The sequence below is a fragment of the Netta rufina genome, assembly GCF_964035555.1.
Source record: "Netta rufina genome assembly, chromosome: 2".
Lineage (NCBI taxonomy): Eukaryota > Metazoa > Chordata > Aves > Anseriformes > Anatidae > Netta > Netta rufina.
In genome coordinates, this window is record NC_140124.1 from 115,916,104 (window position 1) to 115,942,801 (window position 26,698).

Sequence of the window (26,698 nt, forward strand, 5' to 3'; positions counted from 1 at the left end):
CCTGCCTGTTGACTCTGAACCTGTCTACAAGATAACATCTCCAATATGAGGAGATCAAGTCTTTACATCTTTCTGAAATGACCTTACTTTTCCACTAGCTTTAGAGCTGATTACTATATTCACTGAAAGCAGAAGATCTTCAAGTCTTTTTTCATATAAACCAATTTCCCCCTTTTTAGTTGTAGTCTTTTTATATTCTTACATTCCTTAAATTGCTAGTAAAAATACTTCAATATATAGCAGATGTGCACATGAACATTGCATTGAATTTATTGTAGATATAGAGTATAGACTCAAAATTTCATTCTTTCTCTTCTCATGTGGTGAGCACCTGCATCTTTTTACCAAAAAAATGTGGTTGAGCAGGAAAGAAAGCTTGTTATGCTTGCATCTCACTTCCTTTCTGCTTGTATTTTTATAGCAGAATTACATTTGGATACCTGTTTTATACCCCTATAAATTAATATTTTATGCACATATCATATATATATATTAAACATCTCTGAAGAAAGCAATTCACATAAAACACTTCAGACATATATTTACTTTTTGAAGATGTTTGATATCACTTTTTACAAATGAAATGCCATGATTGGAAAACCTGTTCTACAACTTTAAAATGTAACAGATTTAATGTTAATAGAAGGGAGGATTGTGCTGTGGTGTGTTTTACAGTGGTTACCAAAACAACTCAAGAAGTAATTTCTGTATTGCCAAATCTGACTCCCAGACTCTAGCCATATAGGCATCAATGGAAATTTTTCAAGACTTTCATGAACCTTCCAATAGGAAGAAATAAAATAAAAATTCAGAAATATGATAGGATTTCCTACTCAGATTCTAAAAGATATTTAAGTAGCTAGGCTTAAAGGACAATGAAACTGTCATTGCCAGGCATGCATTTCAATGATGGCCATCTACAAAAGGCATAAATCATGGAGGATTAACTGGATGGATTACAGAAATGCAAATGATATTATAGACTTTTCTTAAATATGTGCCTGTACAACCGACATAAGGATGCAAGCCTCAATTACAGAACTACTTCTGTAAGCAAGCCTAGACTAATCACTTCATTGTCTGTGTTTTCTGCACACCAACTAGAGAAACGGTTTAAATATGCCAAAATCAAAACAGATATTACATTTTTATTGAAGCTTTTTGTGGTAAATTTGGTAGCCCAACATATATATACAAGACAACTTAAATTACAGTCAGTGAAGACAGATGAACAGTCAAAAGACTTGTACGGAATTTAGTGAAAATAAAAATATTTAAAGCAAGTAATTCTGACTGATTCTGATGGTTTGGTTTTCAATGTCTTGTCTTACATTGTTACCTGCAATTCCAGTACATTCAATAGTATAACAAAACATCTAGAAATCTGGTATTTTATTGTTTCTTCATTCAATTTTGTTAATTATCCACTGACATTTCTAATGAAAAATATTAGTAAAAATATAAAAACACTCAAAAGCCAAAATAATGTATTCCAGACTATGCCTAGGGGTTTTGATTTCAACAAAGAAATCTAGAGAGATTAAAAAATGTAACAAAAGATAAATTGGTAAAATTTTCATTCCATTCCACTGGCAAGTGCAACTGTATCAATGTAAATCACTGCTGGCTGGAAAACAGTTTTTGTCCCAGAGCTGAGACCTGTTTGTCAGCATGAGTCTGTCTGTGATCATAGTAACAAGTCTGTACGCTGAAATGGACTTGAAGTATGTGATGCAATCCTGTATGGCTATACTGCTTCAGGATTTTCATGCATTTAGCCACCTTGGAGTGTGGAACACCTAGCTTGTGTCTATTTGAACAAAGTAAGGTCTTTCAGCAAAGACTGAATTATCTGATGTCATCATTTCCCCATCAATAAAAAAGTGCCAGTGTTATGAATATTTTTTGCACAGTATTTTCATATAGGTTAAAAAGAGATATTTTCTTGGTTCCAACCTTGGATCAGTTTGACCTACATGTCCTGCTCCAGCAAATGTTCAACAAACATAATAGTTCCGACGCAGTAATCACTACATAAAATTCCAGGACCTGTGTGGAGCAGAAAGTCAAACTTAATAATCACAGCAGTCCCAACTGCTTAAGATAGTTTAATACTTGCTTTATGTCTCTGTAGCAATACAAAGCAGTCAGAACTGAATGGTGAATTTGACCCTAAAATTTGTTGTTGTTTATGTTGCATAATGTTGTCTTATGACGAGTGGTTCAGCGTAGCTGGAAAATGAAAAAAAAAATGAGTTTTTATTATCCACTCCATTTCCATCAAAGCCTGTTCAACCTTGTGTTGAGTTTCACTTCTAGGTTCCTCTTCCTGGCTGTTTATCTATACGTTGTAAGTATGAACTGAGGCAACAGTGAATTTTGATGGGATGTAAGTGTAGATAAGTAGGTCTTCTCTAGGTGCTGGATATCTGAAATAGTGTTTAGGTAGGTAGAGGTACAAATGAAAGAATAATAAGCTCAATTTAATGTATGAATAAACAGCTAAAAAGACATGTTACTGGGAGGATATTTACATGGTTATAAATGCTTTTTGTAACTACAGATTTTTTTTTTTTTTTTTCAAACTCTCCATCAGGTATTGAGGTCTTCTGAAATATGATTTTACTCCACAAAATACCACAATTATCACATTAACAAGATCATTTATGTTTGCCATCTCTTTTCAAGATATTCAAGCAAACATTTTTCAGTATCTGCAAACTTGTACAAAGCTGCTATACATTCAACCTATGTATGCTTTAATATCCTGCTTGGAGTGTAACCTTATAAACAAAAAGGTAGCACATTATTATTTATTTATAAACAAAATATACACTGGACAAAAAGATAGAATGATTTGAAAATTCAGCTTTGTTTTATGTTTCTCAGCAAGCAATAAATAAAAAGTTAACAGTATTTCTGATTTATAACCTTAGGAGAAGTTACAATTAGGCAATTGTTTCAAATAACCTTCACACATTAGGTGAACCTTCCACAATTTATTTTTTTTTTCTGTTAAAAATAAGATTTAGAGCTTCCTATAGGAACTTATCTATAGATAGAGCTTTCTATTAGTCAGTACTTACAGATTTATTTGTTATAAACCATCTTTTTAACTGTTTGTTAAATGTATATTTATACATTTAATCTCTGGCATCCTAAATAGACCCAGAAATGCAGTTTGGTTTTGTTTTTTGTTGTTGTTGTTGTTTGTTTTTGTGTTTTGTTTTGTTTTCTTGGTAGGCCTAAACAACCTTTTTGCTGTATTAGCTAGAAAAAGTTCAGACTCTGAAAGGCTGGCAGTGTTTTGTGTCCTGCAGCTAGAAATACTACACAGTGAAATGGAAAAACACAGATATGAAATGCCCATATTTTTAGCTGAAAAATATAATAGTCTGAAATTAAACACTGCTTGCAACAATGGGCTGTCTTGCTGCCTGACTGAAGAATTCTTAAATACATTAATGTTAAATGTGTGGAAGGGGAGGAAGGGAAAATAATTACTAAATATTCAAAAAAAAAAAACAACACTCTGTTGTAAAAGCTAGCGAAAAAAAGAGGGGGAGGAAGAGAATGAGAGGGGATCTGAAACAGAACTAAAATGCTTTGGGTTAAATCTTGCCTAAAAATTGTGGGTGGTACTTGAAGCTTATCAAGAATTGAAAATGAAAGCTTCATAACACAGCGTTTTTGTATTTTCCTGAACTTGAGTCTTACCCATTATATTTAATACCCAAGACCCTATACATTCTCCAGTTTCCTGTACACTCTCTGATATAGTGTGTGTATTCTGGTTCATCTGCTGTAACACCTTTATTGTTTCCCTCTAAAGCCCTTAGTAGTGTAAAGCAGAACACCAGCTCTGCAGATGATCATTATGTGTCATAGGTGACTTTAGAGACACAAGTTGGTGGTCTAATACACACAGTGACTGCACAGGAGTTTTGAAAAAACAACAACAAGAAAAGTTACTCTGTCCTTCAAAAATTCCCAAATCTGTAACTTGAAATCTTCCATTTAAATACCTATGTAAAATAGACCCTTCATTTTCATGCTCTTTACATTTTTTTTTTATTTTTTTTTTTAATATATAATTTCTCTCACCAAATTATGAATACACAGGCACTTATATTTGATTTTCATAAGCACAAACATCTGCATTACAGGAAACATTGGGGATTGATTTATTTATTTTTAATTCAGATGCAGAGCAATTAGGAAAATACATGAGTAGTTTTGACTTCCATTGAGGAAAGCACACATCAGTAGTGTAATAATATAAAGGAGAATAGGAGAGGGAACAAGACAGCCTAGAAGTATTTTCAGATACTTGCCTGAAAAATACGTGGGTTTCATAAATCACTGATAATGACCAAATGTGTGGCTCTGTTCCTGTTGTAGGCTCCAAAGCAGATGAGGTCCAGTGCTTGGAAAGCCCCAGAGGTAGAGACTAAAAAATACCGGGTCAATTTACCAATTTACCTTATTTCACACAGTGACTTTTTTTTTTTTTTCCACTTTTAGGAAGGCACAGTTTGTTTCACCGTTCCACTTATTAACCAACTGATAAGCAATTAAATTAGCAGTGCCTCCTTCACAGTCTTCTAGGCAGAGCAAGCAAATTTCCCAACCTTGGAATATTTTAAGAGAAGTGTGGGCAAATTTGGCAAAAAGAGGTGCCCACAGGGACAGGAGAAAATGTATGTGTTAGCATTTCTGGGCTACAGGGAGGACAACTGACAGATGAAGGATTAACTGTTAAATTGAACAGCCCAAAAGGCAGCTGCAGGATTATTTTGGAGGGTATGTTTTCCCTCTTCCCCCACCCTAGGAGCATTCAAAGCTACACATTTTGTGTTGTCTCACAGAAGGACTCTAAGTGACAACTAACCACAGTGAAAATGAAGAGAAATGGTCCCTCCTTCTACTTTGGCTTGTAATCTAGTGCTATGAGTTCTTTCCCTCTCCCTCTTCTAACTTTCTTTAAGCAACTATGGCTTTATATGTCAGCTCCATGAGGAATCCATTGTAAGTGTTTGGTCCCCCGAATCATACCTTGGTTTAAAATCCAACAGAAAGACAGGTTCTCTTCCACACTTAAGCAAGGAGATAGGCTTCTTCTCTGAAGATCTCTCCTTTTCTGACAGTGGACAGTCTGCCACTTTGAATTAGAATTAGGAGGACTTCCATTTGGGTTTAAAAGAGAAAAAAAAATATATATATATTACTTTTTTTCCACCCACAGGACTAAGCTAAAAATAAAAATTGAACCTCAATTGTGAGCCTCACTTTTTTCTTTTTTTTCTTTTTTTTCTTTTTTTTTTTTTTTTTAATTCTGCCATTCTAATTACCTATATGCCAATAGATTTCAGAAAATAAAGCTGGAGGAAATGAAAAATACCTGCTACATAAGAATTTTTTCCTACATGGCCCTTATGATAGTGGTTTAAAAACACTCGATTTCAATGTGTTTGTCCTCAAAACAATCCATAAGGTAGCAAAGCCATTGTACACTCACTTAATAACTTGAGGAAAAGTGTCAGACCCAGTTATTGGAAGTCATGCTGGGAGCTCACATAAAAACAGTGAGTTTATGTTACGATAAGAGTTTCAACTCCAACTCCTATGAACTCTGTCATTGTTTTTCATTACCCAAATAGTAGGTGAAGCACAGAGAAATGTGCCTAAGCAGCACTGGAGTTCAGAAAAGAGCTGTGTTCTTCTGATTCTAATTCTCTCTAAGCCTTAACCACTTAACTCCTTGTCATTACAGATTGCAGCCTGTTAGCCAAAACAAGGTACAATGTGTACTCCGCTCTGAGCTATTCCTATTTTCTTTGAGGTTTTGCTTGCTTTAGCAACACCCAACAGACAATGAACTGTTCACATTTTCTGCAAAAGTCAAGCCAAAGTTGCACAGACTTTGCTATGCTTTCAGCCCTATGGGACTGAGAGTCCACAGGTACAAAAGCAAGAGAACATCTGAATTGGAAAACCAAGTAAAGTTCAATTGGTATTAGGAAACCTATTTCTTAAGCAAAAGCGGAGTTGTTATTTAAAATTCGGCTACTACAAAATCTGAGGCATTTACATTTTTATTACTATTTATGTTATAAAACATCATGAGTGCATGTTCAATTCTGTGCAAAGAAAAATGTATTTATATCATGGAGCCTACAGGGTACAGACCTGAAGAGAGAGAAACCTACCTCCCTATTAATCTCTTGATGCAATAGGAGTATATCTTTCCTTCATCCCTTGTCAACATAATTGGACTTTTAAAAGGGGAGCAGCTAATAAAAGAAAACATTTTTGTTTTGGCATCAAGAAATCTTGTGTTAGGTATTGTGCATCCACATCATGAGAAGCAACTTTGCTCCAAGTTTACAGCCCCAGCAGAAAAGACAGGTGAATGGAGAACAAAGCAAATGGTATTTCTGTTTTGCAGCTGAGGAAATGACACACAAAGCAATGCCCATTCTGCAAGACAAAAATTGTTCCAAAAAAAGGACTAAGGAAGCCAAATCTCCTGACTTTATCCACAGCACTGATTGTCTGGCAACATGTAACTGATTATAATTTCCTAAACTGCAAATTCTAGAGGAGATGTTATTACTCATACTTCTGTTTGCATTACAGGCAGCCCGAACTCAGCCTTCATTTCAGTTGCATACAAATGCCTTCTGCCCTTACCACAAGTGATGCCTGAGAGCCTTTAGGACCTCAGGCCATTTAGGCATAGTTGTGTTAAACTTGGCTGTCTGCAATGTGCCCACCAAGCTGCTTTCTTCCCCTCCTCAACATGACTGAGGAAGAAAAAAAAAAGATGAAAAACTCATAGGTCAAGATAAAGACAGCAAGATCACTCACCAATTACTGTCATGGGCAAAACAGGTTCACCTTGGGGAAGATTAATCTAATTTATTGCCAATTAGTGACAGAGTAGATTAGTGACAAACAAAAATAAAAATAAAACACCACCCCACACACCTACTTCCCAGGCTCAACTGCACTCCTGGCTCTTCTACGTCCCCCCCACCGAGCAGCACAGAGGAACAAGGAATGAAGGCTGCAGTCAGTCCTTAACACTTTGTCTCCGTCACTCCTTCACAGTCACTCTCTGCCCCTGCTCCACGTGGGGTCCCTCCCACAGGATGTCATCCTTCCCAAACTGAGCCTGCAAGGGCTGCCCACAGGCAGCAGCTCTTCAAGCACTGCTCCCACATGGCTCCATACACAGGGTCCATCCCCCAGAAGCAAACTGCTCCAGCACAGGTCCCCCACGGGTGGAGAGCAGCTCTCTCCAGACCCCTACTCCTGAGTGGGCTCCTCTCCATGGGCTGCAGCTCCAGCCTTGGGCCTGCTCCTGAGGTGGTTCTCCATAGGCTGAAGGATGGGTATCTGCTAGGTGTGGTATAGCACAGGCTGCAGGGAAACAACTGCTCCAGTGCCTGAAATACACAGAATCACAGAATCACAGAATTTCTAGGTTGGAAGAGACCTCAAGATCATCGAGTCCAACCTCTGACCTAACGCTAGCAGTCCCCACTAAACCATATCCCTAAGCTCTACATCTAAACGTCTTTTGAAGACTTCCAGGGATGATGACTCCACCACTTCCCTGGGCAGCCTGTTCCAATGCCTCACAACCCTTTCAGTGAAGAAGTTCTTCCTAACATCTAACCTAAAACTCCCCTGGCTCAACTTAAGCCCATTGCCCCTCATCCTGTCAGGTGGAGAGAACAGACGAACCCCCACCTCGCTACAGCCTCCCTTGAGGTACCTATAGAGAGCGATAAGGTCGCCCCTGAGCCTCCTCTTCTCCAGGCTGAACAAGCCCAGCTCCCTCAGCCGCTCCTCATAGGACTTGTTCTCCAGGCCCCTCACCAGCTTCGTCACCCTTCTCTGCACCCGCTCAAGCACCTCGATATCCTTCTTGTAGCGAGGGGCCCAAAACCGAACACAGTACTCGAGGTGCGGCCTCACCAGAGCTGAGTACAGGGGGACGATCACCTCCCTAGCCCTGCTGGTCACACTGTTCCTGATACAAGCCAGGATGCTGTTGGCCTTCTTGGCCACCTGAGCACACTGCTGGCTCATATTCAGCCAACTATCCACCATCACTCCCAGGTCCTTCTCTGCCTGGCAGCTCTCCAACCATTCCTCTCCCAGCCTGTAGCTCTGCTTGGGGTTATTGCGCCCCAGGTGCAGGACCCGGCACTTGGCCTTGTTAAACTTCATGCAGTTGACCTCAGCCCATTGGTGCAGCCTATCCAGATCCTCCTGCAGAGCTTTCCTACCCTCAAGAAGATCGACACATGCGCATAGCTTGGTGTCATCTGCAAACTTACTGAGGGTGCACTCAATGCCCTCGTACAGATCATTGATGAAGATATTAAAGAGGACCGGCCCCAGCACCGAGCCCTGGGGGACGCCACTAGTGACTGGCCTCCAACTGGACTTGGCTCCATTCACCACGACTCTTTGGGCCCGGCTATCCAGCCAGTTTCTAACCCAACGAAGCGTGCGCCAGTCCAAGCCTAGGGCAGCCAGTTTCTTGAGGAGAATGCTGTGGGAGACGGTGTCAAAAGCCTTGCTGAAGTCAAGGTAGACCACATCCACAGCCTTTCCCTCATCCACCCAGCGCGTCACTTTGTCATAGAAGGAGATCAGGTTCGTCAAGCAGGACCTGCCTTTCATAAACCCATGCTGACTGGGCCTGATCTTACAGGTTGCCCTGCAAGTGCTGCGTGATGACTCTCAGGAGGATCTGCTCCATGAGCTTCCCTGGCACTGAGGTCAAACTGACAGGCCTGTAGTTTCCCGGGTCAGTCCTCTGGCCCTTCTTGTAGATGGGCGTCACATTTGCTAGCCGCCAGTCAACTGGGACCTCCCCCAAACCTCAAACCCCAAATACCTCCTCTCTTTCCTTCTTCACTGATCCTGGTGTCTGCAGGGTTGTTTCTCTCTACGTTTTCTCACTTCTCTTTCTCACTCCCAGCTGCTGTTGCCCAGATTTTTTTTATTTTTTTTTTCTTTTTCCTTCCTTAAATCTGCTCTCACAGAGGGCCACCCAGTGTTGCTCACTGGCTTGGTTCTGGCCAGCTGAGGGTCCCTTTGGAGCCTTCTGGAGCTGTCTCTGATCTGACCTGGGGCAGCTGCTGGGCTCTGCTCACAGAGGCCTCCCCTGCAGCCTCCCTGCTACCAAACACTTGCCACATAAACTCCATACAGGCCATAAGAGTCAAGGAAAAGGTGAATGGGCCAGGCTATTCTGGGATATAATAAATGGCAAGTTCCAAGTTTTTTCCCTGCAGAAGTTCTATTAACCATGACCCAGGACTGAAGGAACTCATGTTTGCCAGTCATGGCTACACATTATTAAAACAGGAATAATTATTTATTTTTTTGTGCTCTATGACACAACAATGTTAAGGGTATCTGCTTACCAGCTGTGTGCAATATGTTCAAACGTTCCATCACTCCTTTCCAGTCACTGCATAGTAAACAAGAGAAAACACACTCCAAGGTGCAAACTTAGCCTGGACTTTCCCCCAGAAGGCACCAGAACTCATTGTAAGAGATCTGGTTATATAAATTTTAATGCAGTGTAGGTTTGGACCTGAGGCCAGTGCCTGACTGACAGCACAGACATACACAACAAGAGCAAATGATATCTCCAAGATCACAGAGAAAGCATGTGGCATGAATGAGCTCTTCTAATAAAGATCTTTTTTTTTCTGTTTAACATGAACCCTATGTTGTGACTGAACTGTCTGGCTTTCTACAGTTACACCATCTTGGTTTTTTTCTTTTATGTCATTATTCATAGCAGATTTTGATTTACAATGTCTATAGGAACTAAGGCTACACCCACACATACGTGAGAAGTAAATAGCTTTGTAGTTTTAGGTCTCTGTTCTCGAAACCCATTGTCTCCATTGTGCTTTCTTTCCACAAATTATGCATCTCTATGACAAATGGTTATGACTGCGTTTGATTTGAACATTGACTGACGAGTACAGGTTGGGTGGGGGGAAAAAGAGGGGTATAGGGAGCAAATATTCAATTTAAAAAAAATTGTGCCATAAAACACATCATAATTTTCAAGTGAAAAGGACATCTTCATTTTCTAAATGGGCCTTTTAAAATGGTAGGCAATAATGGGAGAATAAGTCCATTATTCATTTATAAGGGAATTAGCATAACAAAGCTGCTTAATGTGAGAGTTCAGAAAGCTCTGATTAATAAATTAATCCTTGCATTTTACAATAGGTCTCATTTTTTGTGCATAATTTCTATAAGAAACTATTTTAATAATCTCAATGTTTTTCTTCAGATAATTTAACTCTTTATGAGCTACCCAGATCAGAGACCAGAATGAATTTCATGCTATATACACAAGTGCAAATCAACAGTGCCTTCAAAGCACTAATAGCATTATCACAGGGGAAAAGCTAGAGGCAGGAGCAGAGAGAGCTCCATTGGTGACTATAAAGCTACATCACATTGGTGTTAATAGCTAAGCAGCACAATTTAAATTAATCTGAACAGTAATGAATATAAAGGGGGAAAAAAAGAAAAAAAAAAAAAAAAAGAAAAAAAAAAAGTCCAGTTTTATTAAGAGTAGCCTGAATAGAAAAATATATTATTTTTTCTTCTCTCTTGAAATCCCTTTTATAGTTGTTCTTTCTATACATTGCTTTTCAGTGTGGACACACTCTCTCTTAGACTTGCCTGCTATTTCTTCTATAGACTGTCATACAATTAAAGGTCTTTGCTTTTCTGAAAGAGATCTGTTCCAGATGAAACACTTTCCACATCAAGTCATTGCTCTCCTGTCTTGTGAAGACAAGTAAGGCATCATACTCAATCTCTTTTTTATAAAAAAAGAAGCCTTTTACTCTCCTCTTTTTTAATCTTCAGTGAATCAGTCCTTCTTATCTGAATAACCTTTAAAAGAGCTTTATTCAGGTTTATTTTATTAGTAGTATTGTTCCTAAGTAGATGTACGTGTAAGTAATGCAATACGATGTATGGCATAATTCCATGTCTATTTCTATGTCAACAATTGTATGTCGTAGCTTTTCTCCTTTTGCAAGAAGATAGTAATGAAACCAGAACTTTCTGATTTTATTTCTCATTCCCCCCATAATTCAGCTCTGAATTCAGCTGTTATTTCCCTCTGTACAAGTCTAATAGGAATGGACAAATCTTTCTGATTGCTCTTGGAGGGTCAGAAATGATGCTTACAATAGGAATCTGGTCATAAAATGTTAGTCACAATGAAGCAGAGAATGGTGAATTCTGCACAGATGCATCACACCATGCCATGCTTGATGACTTACCCCAGATTCAAAAGCATAGAGGAGAGGGTTAATGATGTAACAATAAAACAAAAAAGGCAGAAATGGAAAAGCAATTACTTCACCTTGAATAATGTGAGGAAAAAAAAAAAAAAAGGTCTGATATGCACCTGTTGACTTCCTATATTTAGGAGTCCAGTCTCTGCATGGTGCTGCATGGTGACAGAAAATAACAGCCATTGGGTTTATGTCTTTCCAACTGGATAATCCAAATGGAATTTCTTTTCCTGGTCTACAGCCTCCAAGTCAATAATAGGATAGCTATCTTGCCACCTTTTGGTTATCAGGATAACATGGTCTCATTTCTTGTACTATTGACCTTTGCTCATTTACCAGTAGTCTATTCAGGTTTGTTCAACTTGTGTGTTCTCATCACACTTTTATTCTACAGATATATAGATGATGTACTGCTTTGTTAAACAGAATACCACAACAGGGGAAAAAAAATTGTTGTACACCAAAACAACAGCATTCATCTAGACTGCATAGCAGTTCTTCACAAATCATTCTTACTTCAGATGCAAGACAAAAGCAGATTTTTAAAAGGAAAGTGTTTAACAGATCATTCCCTAATAAGTCTCATATTGCAAAACAGAGGGGAAGGCACATTTTGAAAACTGTTTCCAATTCATATTATATTGCAAATTAATGATGCAAACAGGAAAACAGAAACTCCATTACTTATCTGCATTAAAATTCTTCCATCAAAGAGACTTCAGTTTAAATTTTATTTGTGATTTCTAGCATTAATAATTTGCTTTAACTTTTTATTTATATCTTTATTATTTTGGTTTAATTTATGATTTCTTGTTGCTCTAGGGTGGTTTAGGAAGAGCAAAGAAAGCTTGGTGAAATCTATTTGGCAAAGCAAGGTTTTTGTGTTTCGTTTTGTTTGTTTCTTTGTTTTAAATAAAAAATAAAAAATAAAAGTTTGCCAAGCTTGTAAGCCTAAGGGTTGTTGTATCATTTGAATATTTCTCTTATGCTCAATGAAAAAATAAAATAGAAATTACTGCTTTGGCACTCAGTGCAAGTTTCCATTTAATTGTTGTTCCTCTTGGCATTGTTCCCGCTCACAAGGAATAAAAAAAAAACACTTTCACAAGTTCCCTTAAGGTCCTATTCATATTCTTCCTCACTTCATTCCTTCTGCCCTAGTCTTTCTTTTCAGCTGTTCCCCACCTCATCATACACACAGAAACAACTTTTCTCTTCCAGCCCAGCCCTAGCCACAAAGTAGAGATTTGGTGGCAGTTGTTGCTTTACTGGCCACACTGCTTCTTATACAAGCCAGGATGCTGTTGGCCTTCTCGGCCACCTGAGCACACTGCTGGCTCATATTCAGCCAACTATCAACCAATATTCCCAGGTCCCTCTCCACCAGGCAGCTTTCCAACCACTCATCTCCCAGCCTGTAGCTCTGCTTGGGGTTGTTGCGCCTCAGGTGCAGGACCCAGCACTTGGCCTTGTTGAACATTATGCAGTTGGCCTCAGCCCATCAGTCCAGCCTATCCAGATCCTCCTGCAGAGCCTTCCTACCCTCAAGCAGATAAACACACACACCTAACTTGGTGTCATCTGCGAACTTACTGAGGGTGCACTTGATCCCCTCATCCAGATCATCGATAAATATTTTAAACAGGACTGGCCCCAGCACCGAGCCCCGGGGGACACCACTAGTAACCGGCCTCCAACTGGATATGACTCCATTCACCACGACTCCTTGGGCCTGGCTATCCAGCCAGTTTTTAACCCAACAAAGCGTACGCCAGTCCAAGCCACAAGCAAACAGTTTCTTGAGGAGAATGCTGTGGGAGACGGTGTCAAAAGCCTTGCTGAAGTCAAGGTAGACCACATCCACAGCCTTTCTCTCTTCCACCAAGCGTGTCACTTTGTCATAGAAGGAGATCAGGTTAGTCAAGCAGGACTTGCCTTTCATAAACCCATGCTGACTGGGCCTGATCGCCTGCTTGTCCTGCAAGTGCCGCGTGATGACTCTCAAGATAATCTGCTCCATGAGTTTCCCTGGCACTGAGGTCAAACTGACAAGCCTATAGTTTCCCCGGCTCTGCCCTCCGGCCCTTCTTGTAGATGGGCGTCACGTTTGCTAGCTGCCAGTTGACTGGAACCTCCCCTGATAGCCAGGACTGCTGATAAATGATGGAAAGTGGCTTGGCCAGCTCCTCTGCCAGTTCTCTCAGTATCCTTGGGTGGATCCCATCTGGCCCCTTCGACTGGCGTACATCCAAGTGCCGTAGCAGGTCGCCAACCATTTCTTCATGGATAGTGAGGGCCACATTCTGCCCCCCATCCCCTTCCACCAGTTCAGGGTACTGGGTATCCAGAGAATAACTGCTCTTACTGCTAAAGACTGAGGCAAAGAAGGCACTAAGCACCTCCGCCTTTTCCTCATCTTTCATAACTAAGTTCCCCCCCCCGCATCCAGTAAAGGCTGGAGATTCTCCTTAGTCCTCCATTTTGCATTAATATATTTGTAAAAAATATTTTTTGTTGTCTTTGACAGCAGTAGCCAGATTGAGCTCCAGATGAGCTTTGGCCTTTCTAATTTTGTCCCTGCACTGCCTCGCCAACATCCTTATAGTCCTCCTGAGTGGCCCACCCTCTTTTTCAAAGATTGTAAACTCTCTTTTTCCTCCTAAACTCAAGCCAATATTCTCTGTTCAGCCAGGCCAGTCTTCTTCCCCGCCGGCTCGTGTTTGGGCATGTGGGGACAGACCGCTCCTGCGCCATTAAGATTTCCTTCTTGAAGAGTGCCCAGCCTTCCTGGACTCCTCTGCCCTTCAGAACTGCCTCCCAAGGGACTCTACCAACCAGTGTCCTGAACAGTTCAAAGTCGGCCCTCCGGAATTCCAATACAGCAGTTTTACTGGTCCCCTTCCTGGCTTCTCCAAGAATGGAGAACTCTACCATTTCATGGTCACTCTGCCCAAGACAGTTTCCAACCACCACATCTCCCACCAGTCTTTCTCTGTTTGTGAAGAGAAGGCCTAGCGGGGCACCTCCCCTGGTAGGCTCACTAGCAGCAGCATCACAAATCTATCTTCCACACTCTCCAGAAACCTCCTAGACTGCTGTCTCTGGGCTGTGTTTTGCTTCCAGGATATATCTGGGAAGTTGAAGTCCCCACAAGAACAAGCGCTGACGCTTTCGCAACTTTTGTCAGCTGCCTGTAGAACTCCTTGTCAGTCTCCTCATCCCGGTTTGGTGGTCTATAACAGACCCTGTCGTGGTTCTGCTCGAGTGGGCAGCCGAGTTCCACCACAGCCGCTCTCTCACTCCCCCTCCTCAAAGAGGAATGGGGAGAAAATATGTGAAAAGGGCTCAAGGGTTGAGACAAGGATGAGAAAATCACTCTGTAATTATTGTAACGGGCAAAACAGACTCAGCATAAGGAGATAGTAAGATTTATTGCCTATTACTAACAAGCGAGAGAAGTGAGAAAACAAAGGAAAAAGCAAACCAAAAGCACCTTCCCCCCATCCACCCTCTTCCACCTCCTCCCCCCCGAGCGGCGCAGGGGAACGGGGGAATGGGGGTTATGGTCAGTCTACAGCGCTTCTTCTCTGCCGCTCCTTCTCGGTCACTCTCGTCCCCTGTGCTGTGGGGTCCCACCCACGGGATGCAGTCCTTGATGAACTGATCCAGCGTGGGCTTCCCACAGGCAGCAGCTCTTCCAGAACTGCTCCAGATACGGGTCCGTACCACGGGGTCCATCCCTCAGGAGAAAACTGCTCCAACCTGGCTCCCCTACGGGCAGTAGCTCCTGCCAGGTCACCTGCTCCTGCGTGGTCTCCTCTCCACGGGCTACAGGTCCAGCCCAGAATCTGCTCCGGCAGGGGTCTTCCACAGGCGGCAGCCTCCGTCAGTGCAGGGCCACCTGCTCCATCGTGGTCTCCTCCATGGGCTGCAGCGTGGAACCCTGCTCCACCGTGGTACTCCATGGGCTGCAGGGGGACATCCTGCTTCACCATGGTCCTCACCACAGGCCGCAGGGGACTTCTGCTCCGGCGCCTGGAGCACCTCTCCCCCTCCTTCTACACTGACCTTGGCACCTGCAAGGCTGTTTTCTCACTCCCTTCACTCTCCCGGCTGCTGTGTGGTGCAGCGTTTTTTTTCCCTGTCTTAAATATGCTCTCACAGAGGCTCAAACAACATCGCTTATTGGCTCAGATCTGGAAAACAATGGGGCCCTTCCCAAACATGGGGCAGCTTCTAGATCTTTCTCACAGAAACCACCCCTATGGCCCCCTGCTACCAAAACCTTGCCACATAAACCCACTACAGACCCCCACCAGGATGCTTGCCTTGTTGGCCTTCCCGCTAATCCTAACCCATAAGGACTCAACCTTATCATTCCCAGCCTCAAGTTCCATGACATCAAAACCCTCTCTGATATAGAGAGCCACACCACCACCCCTTCCATGTTGCCTGTCCCTTCTGAAGAGCCGATAGCCAGATATTGCAGCACTCCAGTCACGAGAGTGGTCCCACCACGTTTCCGTGATGGCAACCAAGTCGTAGCCTGCCTGCTGCACGATGGCTTCCAGCTCCTCCTGTTTGTTACCCATGCTGCGTGCATTAGTGTAGATGCACTTCAGTTGGGCCATTGCCTTCTCTCCCAGCCTTGCCATTGTTCCCCCTGGCACAGCTCTAACAAGCCTTGTTTCAGCCCCGTCCCCCTTCTCACCTAGTTTAAAGCCCTCTCAATGAGCCCTGCCAGCTCCTGGCCCAGGATCCGTTTTCCCCTTAGAGATGTGGACTCATCTGCGACCATCAGGCCAGGTGCCGAGTAAAGCGTCCCGTGGTCAAAAAAAAAAAATTCTGTGTTGGCACCAGCCTCTGACCCACATGTTTATCAGGTGGGCTTTCCGTGTCCTCTCTGTACCTCTCCCTGCCACCTCAGGGATGGATGAAAACACCACCTGTGCTGTCGCTCCATCCACATCCCAGTCCCCTAAAGTCCCGTTTGATTGTCTTCAGGCTTCTCTCTTCAATGTCATCACTGCCAGCCTGGACTATTAAAAGAGGATAATATTCAGATGGGCGAACCAGGATCGGAAGCTTTCTGGCAATGTCCCTGACCCTGGCCCCAGGGAGGCAGCAGACTTCCCTACAGGTAGGATCAGGCTGACAAATAGGTCCTTCTGGTCCCCTGAGAAGGGAGTCACCCACAACAATCACCCTTCTTTCTGTCCTGGTGGAGGCAGTCCTGAGGTGTGGAGTTGACTTCCTCGCCCTAGGCATCCTCCTGGGTAGACTTACTACCTCTTCCTCAGCTACTGGTCTCTCAAGCTCCAGGGCCTCAAACCTGTTGCGCAAGACCACCTGGGAAGGTGGGGCCGGTGGGGGAGGGCATCGCCTGTGATGTCAAGCAGGGACCTGTTCCCATTCCTCCTCAACTCCTAGGTCTCCTCCCTCTGCCCAACAGCAACAGGGCAGGGGGTCCAACCCCATTTGGGGTGTCTCACTCCCTTCAGGCCTTGCAGGGAGTCACTCCACAAGTCTATCTCATGCTCACACTCTCTGATATCCCTCAACCTCTTGACCTCCTCCTTGAGTTCTGCCATGAGGCAGACCAGGTTGTCTACCTGCTCGCACCTCATGCACACAGTCTCTTTGCCCCCACAGGTGGTAGCAACAGGCTCAGGCACTCCCTGCACCCAGAGACCTGAACTGCTGCAGTTTTGAGTGGGCAGTCGGTCTGGGTGTGTACAGACTTCCTGGAGAGCGCACTGTGCCTGGTGTACACCATTGCAGCTGAGCTAGCAGTAAACCGCCGTTAGAGGAGGTATTCGTATGGGCAGGAGGGAGCACTCTGCCCTTCCTGCTCGCCCTGCCTGCTTTATTTATTTATTTATTTATTTATTTATTTATTTATTTATTTATTTTAAGAGAGTAGATTCTTTATATTATTTATACTTTTTCTTCATTGCTGAAAATTCTAGCATGGCAGCATTTCTCTTGGTATAGATTTGAGATTTACCCATTATCTTTAATAACTCTAAGTCATTAGTTCCTTAGACTTGGAAGACATGTTCTCATCTGTTGGCTAAGTATTTAACACGAAGTGTTTCATCAAAGACTAGACGAGCCAGGGATCACAGTCATAAAACAAAAGGTAGAGCCTAATATAATTACATTGATTCTCTGTCCTTTCCACAGATAGGCTACAAATTAAAAACAATAAAGTATAAGTTGAGGCACATGACGTTTCATTTCTGGTTAGCTGGGGAGAGTAATACATGAGCCACAGGCAGGTCCATTAATCTCAGCTGGCCAGGTATGAAACTGCATGTACAAAAGCACCTTATCTAGTTTTTGTCTTATTTTGCTTTGCATTGGAACCTTCCCATTACTACAATAAATATGAAAAAAATGAAAAATGAAAATTTAGTGATGTTCAAAGTTTTGTTTTAAATCATCTAAAACTTTTGCACACTACACATTAAAAAAAAAAAAAAATCATACACGCCAACCTATTTGAAGTTTCATTCTGGAATTCTGCTTTCTTTTGAATATCACATTTGTTGTCACATTTCTAAGCATGAAGGCAATACGGAAAAGGGGGCAAAAATGTAACCAAGTGCAAACTTTGTGATTTCTACTTTCCAGGTTAGCCAGGGTCCTCTTTAGCCATTAGCCATTAGTGTCAACTAAAGATGACCCAGAGCAGCTTCCTTTTCACTTTCTTTAATAGCTTGAAGCTTAATTGTTGTGCTCTTCATGAGGTGCGGAAGCAGAGACACATCAATCCAGAATCCGCTGGCTATAACTGTCTTCTTACCTTTGGCTTCAAGCTCAAATCCACTGATCCAGCAACCATAAAATAGAGGAGTAACTCTACAATTAAGTCATGTCTGTATGCTTCTGGTGGCTTAAGGCAGCAGAGGAAACTTTAGTGTGAGGTTTCAGTGGAGAATTCAGGTCTGCTCTTTGTTCAGTCAGCCATTTAGTTCAAAGTGGTGGATGAATTCTAGATACTGGATGCATGACTGCTGCTCTTCTTCTCTTGAGATGTCAGGATTATTGTGGGAGGAGAGAAGGCTATCAGTTAGATACATGTAGAGTCCATCAGTTAGCCTGCTACGAGTAAAAGAGAAGAAATGCCAGATACAGATTCACAAATGCACAAGAAAAAGTGTCATTCTGTTTCATGACTTAAAGCTGTAGAAAAGATGACCCTAGGGTAGGCATACACTAATACAGATATCATAGCATGCAGGAACTGGTAAAAAGGGTGTTGTCATCCTGGTTTTCTGTCAGACTGCATTATAATTTATCCTGGAGCCTGAAAACCTTCAAGCAGCAGATATCATTTAAGGGCTAAGTTGGAAGCTGGACTTCTGAACTTATGTAACTTGTGTTAAGAATTACTCTAATAAAAAGCCCAAGGCAGGGAGAACAAGCAAGTGCACAATTTCTTTTTTTTTTTTTCTTTTTTTTTTTCTCTTATCACCAAGAAGAGTTTAGCCTTATAATCTTATTTAAAGTGTTGCCTATGACTACCCATGTGCTTAACAAGATCACCACACTATGGATTCCAAATCAAATAACATCCAACAAATTTATTTCAGTGTCTTTCTATCATGACTAATAATATATCACCTTAAAATTGAAGACATTCAGGCAAATCAAAAGCACTACCAAAAGCAAGAAGAAAATGAGGAACTCAGAACATTCGGTAAAAACAGTATGTTTAAACGCAATCCCCAAAGTAGTCCTTACAAAATAAGTACCATAGCTTCATAATCAGTAAATGAAGAAAATGAAAGCAACTGAATCCAGTTCTCTAAAGGCCTAATTAGGGTGGGCAGTAGGATTGTTTGGTTCACCTCTGGGATTTTTGAGTGTTTCCTGCATTTTTAAAAGGCCCACAATGAACTTTATTTATTTATTTGTTTGTTTGTTGGTTTATTTTAATTCTAAAAATTCATTAACCTCCTTAATTCTAGAACATAGTAAGACATGTCAGGAGGTTTACTGTGTATTTAGTATCTCTGTATATCCTTACTAGAGGATTTGCAACTGATATGCCAAGGAAATACTAATGTATCTGCTGGGCCCTAGATTTTAACGAGGATTATTACCTTTTCTGTTTCAGTCTGCTGTATTAATGCATTTTGCTCATGATTTTTATACTTAAGTGAGCTCTTTTCTAAATTTCACATCCAATGAACTCTCGACATAGGAAATATGGCCAGTTCTAAGCTTGAATTTAAAACGTACTGCAGCATATCTTTGAGACACTTCAGATAATTTTTTCCTCAGAACACGTAGAAGTTGCAGGAGATGCCAAGAGCTGGGCAAAGCTACAAATGTCTCAAATGTCACACCATTTGGAATGTAACTCTAAGAACATTGAAGCATTCATTAAAGTAAGTGTAAAATCAATTAAGTTACAACAAACTTTAATTAACCATGTGTAAAAATTTCAAAAGCTATTCATGCTACTGTATGCTCAGTCTTCTTGATGATATTCTTCAAAAAAAGTAATTGATTAAAAAAAAGGGGGGGGGGGGGGGGAAGGGAGGGATGAATTACTTTACCATGGATGTGTACCTGAAGCTGCAAGAGACTTTCCATTCATCTCAGGAAAGCCACTGATAGCCACTTATGTCAGTATTTATATCGCTACATTCAAGCTTTCAAAATTCATGAGTCAGCCCAAAAGAAGTTTTGTCACTGAGCTAAAAATCATTATGCTAAACAAAAGTGAGTGGCTCATTTGTCGTTTTCCATTTCCCCCTCTTTAAACTGTCTTGTTTGTTTCCAGGATTTCTTTTGTGAACTCTGAAGATCAGAAAGCTGTACATTCTCTAAATGAATATTAGGAAGTCTCTTCACACCCTTTTAAACCTCAGCCACAGGAATCAGGGTGGGAAAAAAAATGTATATTGTAGTCTTTGTGATTTAAACAGTTGCTATTTCATTCTTCAGATGTGTAGAGAATGCACAGTCTCAAGAGTGTGGATGTTCAGTTTGATATCATGGTAAAGGTGACAGATATGACCACTCATTTTCCTCCTTTCTAAAAGTGTGTTAGAATAGCATTTGAAACATAGAAAGTCCTTCTCTCTAAAGAGGGATGATATGTTGCACTAATACTCACACTAAGAACATATGCCATTGCCCTGTGGTGGTTTTACCGTGCTGGGCAGTTAAACCCCACAACCACTCTCTCACTCCCCCTCTTTTAGAAAGTTAACATTCCAGCCAGACCCAGTACAAGCCCTCACTCATTTTTCAGTTTTGATGGTGTGTTACCCAGCTGGGCAGCTGAGCTCCACCAGAACTGCTCTCTCAATCCCCCTCCTCAAGGGGAAAAGGAAAGAAAATAGGAAGAAAAAGACTCAAGGGTTGAGTTAAGGACAGGAAGATCACTTACCAGTTATCATTAAAGGCAAAACAGATTCATTATAGGGAGATTAACATAATTTATTACCTATTACTAACAAGCTAGAGCAGTAAGAAACTGAAAGCAAATTATAAACACCTTCTCCCCATCCACCCTCTTCTCCCCCTAAGCAGGGGAATGGTGAATGGAGGCTGCAGTCAGTCCCTGATGCTTCATCAAGGCCACTCATTCATGGTCACTCTCTGCCCCTGCTCCATGTGGGTCCCTCCCACAGGATGCCATCCTTCCCAAACTGAGCCTGCGAGGGCTCTTCAAGAACTGTTCCCACATGCCCCTGTACCACAGGGTCTATCTGTCAGGAGCAAACTGCTCCAGCATGGGTCTTCGATGGGTGGGCGGCAGCTCCCCCAGACCCCCTGCTGCTGCGTGGGCTCCTCTCCACGGGCTGCAGCTCTGGCCCGGGGCCTGCTCCTGCAGGGGGTCTCCATGGGCCGCAGCCTCCTCCAGGCCACATCCACCTGCTCCACCGGGGGCTCCTCCATGGGCTGCAGCGTGGAGATCTGCTCCATGTGGGACCCATGGGCTGCAGGGGGACAGCCTGCTCCACCGGGGGCCTCTCCCCAGGGGAACTGCTCCTGCATGCCTGGAGCACCTCCTGCCCTCCTTCTACACTGACCTTGGGGCCTGCAGGGCTGCTTCTCAGTCCTCACTCTCCCAGCTGCTGTTGCATAGCAGGCTTTTTTCATTTTCTTAAATGAGCTCTCACAGAGGAGCAAACAATATCACTTACTGTCTTAGCTCTGGTCCCTTATCCAACAAGGGGCAACTTTTGGACACAGAGGACACTCCTACAGCCCCACCGCTACCAAAACCTTGCCGTGTAAACCCAATACAAATGTAGAAAAAGAGAATTACAGTGGACTCTGTAAACATTCCTCCATCGGGGGGGGGGGGGGGGGGGGGGAGGGCAGCCAGGGAGAGCTCCACTGAAGAACAGGAGATTCTGAGGTACAGTGGGCTAAATAGGAACCAGAAGTGTGCCCTGGAGTAAGACAGTCTGGCAGCAACTTGCTAACAGAAATGCCGCAAAGGTATCACTGGAAGTAATTATTTGACACCTGCTAGGCCATATCAGAAATACTGTGTCAAGTTTTTCAAGTGTCAGCCACCCAACCTGCCCCAGTACAAAAAAAAAAAAAAAAAAAAAAAGCAAACAAACAAACACAACTTGATGGAGTGTGGAGCAACAAACTGGTTGTCCAAAAAGGCTCTCCATTGATAGAGGCTTTTCAGGACTGAACTGGAAAAAGTGCTAACTAACCTGGTCTGACCACATACTTTGCCCTTCTTTAAGCAGCAGATTGCAGTACCTGACTTTTGGATGTCTCTTCCAACCTGAATGATTTTATGGTTGCCATTAAATTTATTCTCTAAAGCAATTAAATATTTTTTTAAGACCAATTTCTTAGTTCAGTGGCAATGGATACCAGTGCTATGGATAAGAACTGGTGTGCATTGCAATTCTTTATCCAAACTGTCGGATAGGAGTAAGAATTTTATAAGAAAAGGCAAATTTTGAATTGTTTTCATTCACTTTCCTCTGGATACACAAAATTATCCAGAAATTTTCCTGTCCAAAATGTGAGTTGACTTCATTATTTTTGAACAATTCTTCTCATCACTAAAATATGTTTCTTTTGCTCTATGTTCCTTCTCAGCTTATCTTCATCCACAAATGGACGTTTTTAATTTTTCCTATTGATTTTTTTTTAATGCAGCTTTCATGTTTGTTTGTTTGTTTTGGGTCAAATAGTAAGCCAAAAGCTGGGGGAACAAAGTATTTTTTTTTTAGAAACAAATCCAATTAGAATATAAACAATCTACCTGTTATTTAATAATGATAATAGTGCAACATAGTATATCACAATACATAAAATAGCATGGCAAATAATAAAGAAATAGCAATTAGTTTACATATTGTATATATTAACTATTATGTGTAAATATATGCACATTACATTACAATACTTACTATTACTTCCCTAAGTAGCTGATAGTGAGATTAAACTGGTTGTTTACTTGCTTGTCTAATGAAGGAAAGAGTGGCAAAACTACAGACTGGATATCGCAAAGAAAATTTAAATCCAGTGAACTGCTGAAATCGTGATCCCTCAGAGTTCGAACAACTCATGTCAAAAAAAAAAAAAAAAAAAGTGTTTTGATATTTCAGAACAGAAAATTGTTTTGCAATAACCATTCAAACATAACCATTTTGTCTAAAACTAAAATAAAGGTTTTGACTATAGCAAAGCAAGTGTTTTTACCACATTTTCAACAATTGTAAAAATATTTTGCAGATAGTCAACAAGAAACCCCTTAGTATCTTTTATTTGCCAGTGAACTAAGAAAGTAGTTATTAATAATTTTGCTGAAAATTCAACTCTGTCAGGCTCAGTGCCTGTTCCAGTGCCCAACGACCTTCTAAATGAAGAACCTTTACCTAACACCCAGCCTGACCCAGCTCCATGCGATTCCCTAGGGTCCTGTCGCTGTCCCCAGAGAGCAGAGCTCAGCACCTGCCCCTCCGCTCCCTCTGTGAGGGAGCTGCAGGCCGCCATGAGGCCTCCCCTCAGCCTGCTCTGCTCAGGGCTGAACAAACCTCAGCCACTCCTCATGCATCTTCCCCTCCAGATCCTTCACCATCTTTGTAGCCCTCCTTTGGACTCTCTCTAATAGTTTTATGTCCTTTTTATACTTTATTTCACAAAACTTCACACAGCACTCAAGGTGAGGCCACACCAGAACAGAGCAGGACTGACACTTCCCTAGACCAGCTAGCATGCTGTGCCTGATGCACCCCAGGATATAGTGAGTCTTCCTGGCTGCCAGGGCACACTGCTGATCATATTCAACTTCCTGTTGACCAGAACCCCTCAGATCCCTTTCTATAGGGCTGCTTGTCCCCTAGTTTGTACGTAAGTTTTGGGCTAACTTCTTCTATGTCTTCATTGTTCCAAGAGAGAAGATTGTTGATTCTGGTTGTTGTGAGTTTTTGTTGTTGTTGTTATGTGGTGGGTTTTTTTTTTTTGGTTGGTTGGTTGGTTTTAATTTATTGAAGGAAAGTTTATAACAGTAAATTCTGTATGGATTAGAAGGGGGAGCCAAAGTTTCACCAAAGTTCTTTTTTCTTTTTTCCTTCTTCCTCCTCTGTTACTGTTACAGGTTTGTGCAGAGGTGACTGTGTGCATGTTTAAACAGACTTTTTTTCTTATGTCTTCCTCTGTTCTGTTATCTATGGAATGGGAATACGACTATTTGAAAAATCAGCTGCAGACAAATTATATGGAGCTCAAAGTATAACTTCAGTTCCTAGTTCTATTAACAGAAACAGGATGTTTCCAGTCTCCAAAGATTGATATTTCCATAGGACAGGATGAGTCCTAACTGTCATCATTAAACAAAAAATAATGTTGAAAATAATTCAGACTCAAGGAACAGGATGTATACACAATGGTCCAAGCTGTAAATGTACAAGGTAAGAATTGAGAGTGGATGGATGGAAGGAAGAAGCAGGGCTGAAATACAGTAATCTCTTTTTCTGAAAAAAATAAAGTAGCAGAAAAGGAAGAATGCCAAGAAGGACAAAGGAACAGTGTCTAACAGAGAAACAGAGGGATTTTTGTTTGTTTGTTTATGTGCTTTTTTTTTGTTTGTTGCTTTTTTTTTCAAAAATTTTAATATATTTTGAGTTAGGATCAGTTACAGTTTCATACCCTCATACAGTAAGTCCACAGGCAGATTTTTGCATAAATTGCCCTGAAAATATCAATCAAAAGAAAGGAAGGATGACCACTTAGTGTTAATGTGGAAAACAACATTTTAAATTAAGGGAAAAGAAAGTAAAAGGGGGTTGATGCCACAATAGTGTGCCACAAACCTAATGCTACCAGAATGTTTGTTCACTTTTAGCTTTCATGAGGCTGATAACTCCTCTCAGAAAGAGTTATTCTGGTGCCAGAAAGTCTCTATACCCCAATCAAGAGCACAAGACTTGGTTCACAAGTTGAAACGAAAAGAACAGCATCTACGGTAACATCAGCAAGAAACTTAACTACAGAGTCAAAGAACAAGTGAAACCCTTAATGGCAAAATGCATGAAGTGGCAACTTTAAGATGTGGATCAATCAAAGGCAGAATTGACAGAAAGGCAGATAAAGATTCATTCTCTTGACAGTATTTGTATATTGCATTTTGCTGCAATTGTTTCTAAGCCCAGGACCCTTATGATTCATTGGCAGAATCTACACTGTGTCAGCTGAAATGGAGTCTTCCTCTGTTGGTAGAATCTGCAATGTGTTTGTCTTAGCAGAAATCTCTCTTTGCATAACTGACAGGTTATTCTGCAACTATGTTCTATGGAAAAACAAAACAAAAACAAAAACAAAACAAAACAAAAAAAAGTTTTCTGAGTCAGACTTGCTCTATTTTCTGAAATATCTAAAAGCATTGTTAGATACTAGTAAGTTCTTTCATATTAGTAATGACACAAAATATCTTTGTGTAAACAGATCGTTCACCAATGTCTTCCAAGTTGTATGGGAGGCCAAGAGTGCTTCATATCACAGGTAGCATTTCTGAAGAAAATTTAAGAAGAATCCAGGTCACCTTTCTAAAACTGAATAGAACAAACACACAGATTATATGGTTAACTCAGAACACCAAACAGGCAGATGAGAGACTAAATAAGATGAACGGAGCACAGCTTTGGTTGATGTAAGTTTGAGGGAGGGGAAGCTGTAACAAAGCAGTCAAATGCAATTCCAGTGCTCCGTGTTAGGTATATGCATATTTCAGATGACAACATGGAAGTAGGTACACTGTATATGTGACCTCTTTTAGGAACATATGGTTTGTGAAGGAACTACTACTAAAAAAAAAAAAAAAAAAAAAAAAAGACCTTTTCTGTTACATTACTTTGGAGTCATCACCAGCCTCTGCATTTTCATCTGTAAGAACCAGGACTGTGAACTTTGCTTGATGTTAGTTGACCACTTACTATGTACGCCACAGGTAGCTGTAAGGATATATATTTTCACTCATGATCCAAACTGACCTTGCTCTCCTAGTGACAAGACAATATTCCATAAAGATTTCATAAGTTATAATAAGTAAAATTTATGAGTCATGATTATAGGATATTTTTTCATAATATTGAGATTTTTTCCCTTAGGCCTAACACATTTTTAAAATGGCTATTCATCTGTAAGTATCAGAGATAACTAACTGGAGGCACCTATTTTAATATTTTTTCATTTTGCATATGTGCAAAGGAACAATGTTTGGTATTTGGTATTTATGAGTCCAGGGAACTCTTAACTGTGTTAATGTTGTAGTTCTAATTTGTATCTTTAGCTGTTATAAAATTTGTATATTTCGGTGACCATAGTGGTAATGTAATGTAGAAGGCAGTCTCATTGTCAGACCCTTCTTGGATGGCCTTCAACTAAGTCCCTCTTCTCCTCAAGATGCAATTGACAGTTTGCTTTTACAGTGGTACCTGGAGAAAAGGTGCCATCTGTAAGTTTTGCATTTCTTATTGTCCTGAAAATACACTCTTTGGTTTGGTCCATGTCTAAGGGCAACTGGTTGAAAGCAATACTTTCTTTTTCTCTTATTCCCTCCTTTTTTCATACTAGCTACAGCACATGATGGGGTGGCATATTTATGAAAAAAAATATAACTACTATCCAAAAGTGACTTCTATCCAAGGTGACAAAGGTGACTACTATCCAATTTGTGACTTCTCTTTTTACTTCATATTCAGGTGTGATTTTGGTGCTTTACACGGAGAAATCCATATCCACTTCATAAGCAGTCTCACAACCTACTGTTGTCCTGCCTGCTACCTGGATGCCCTATAAAGGAAAAACATAAAGAAATTTTTTTTCTCACTGAA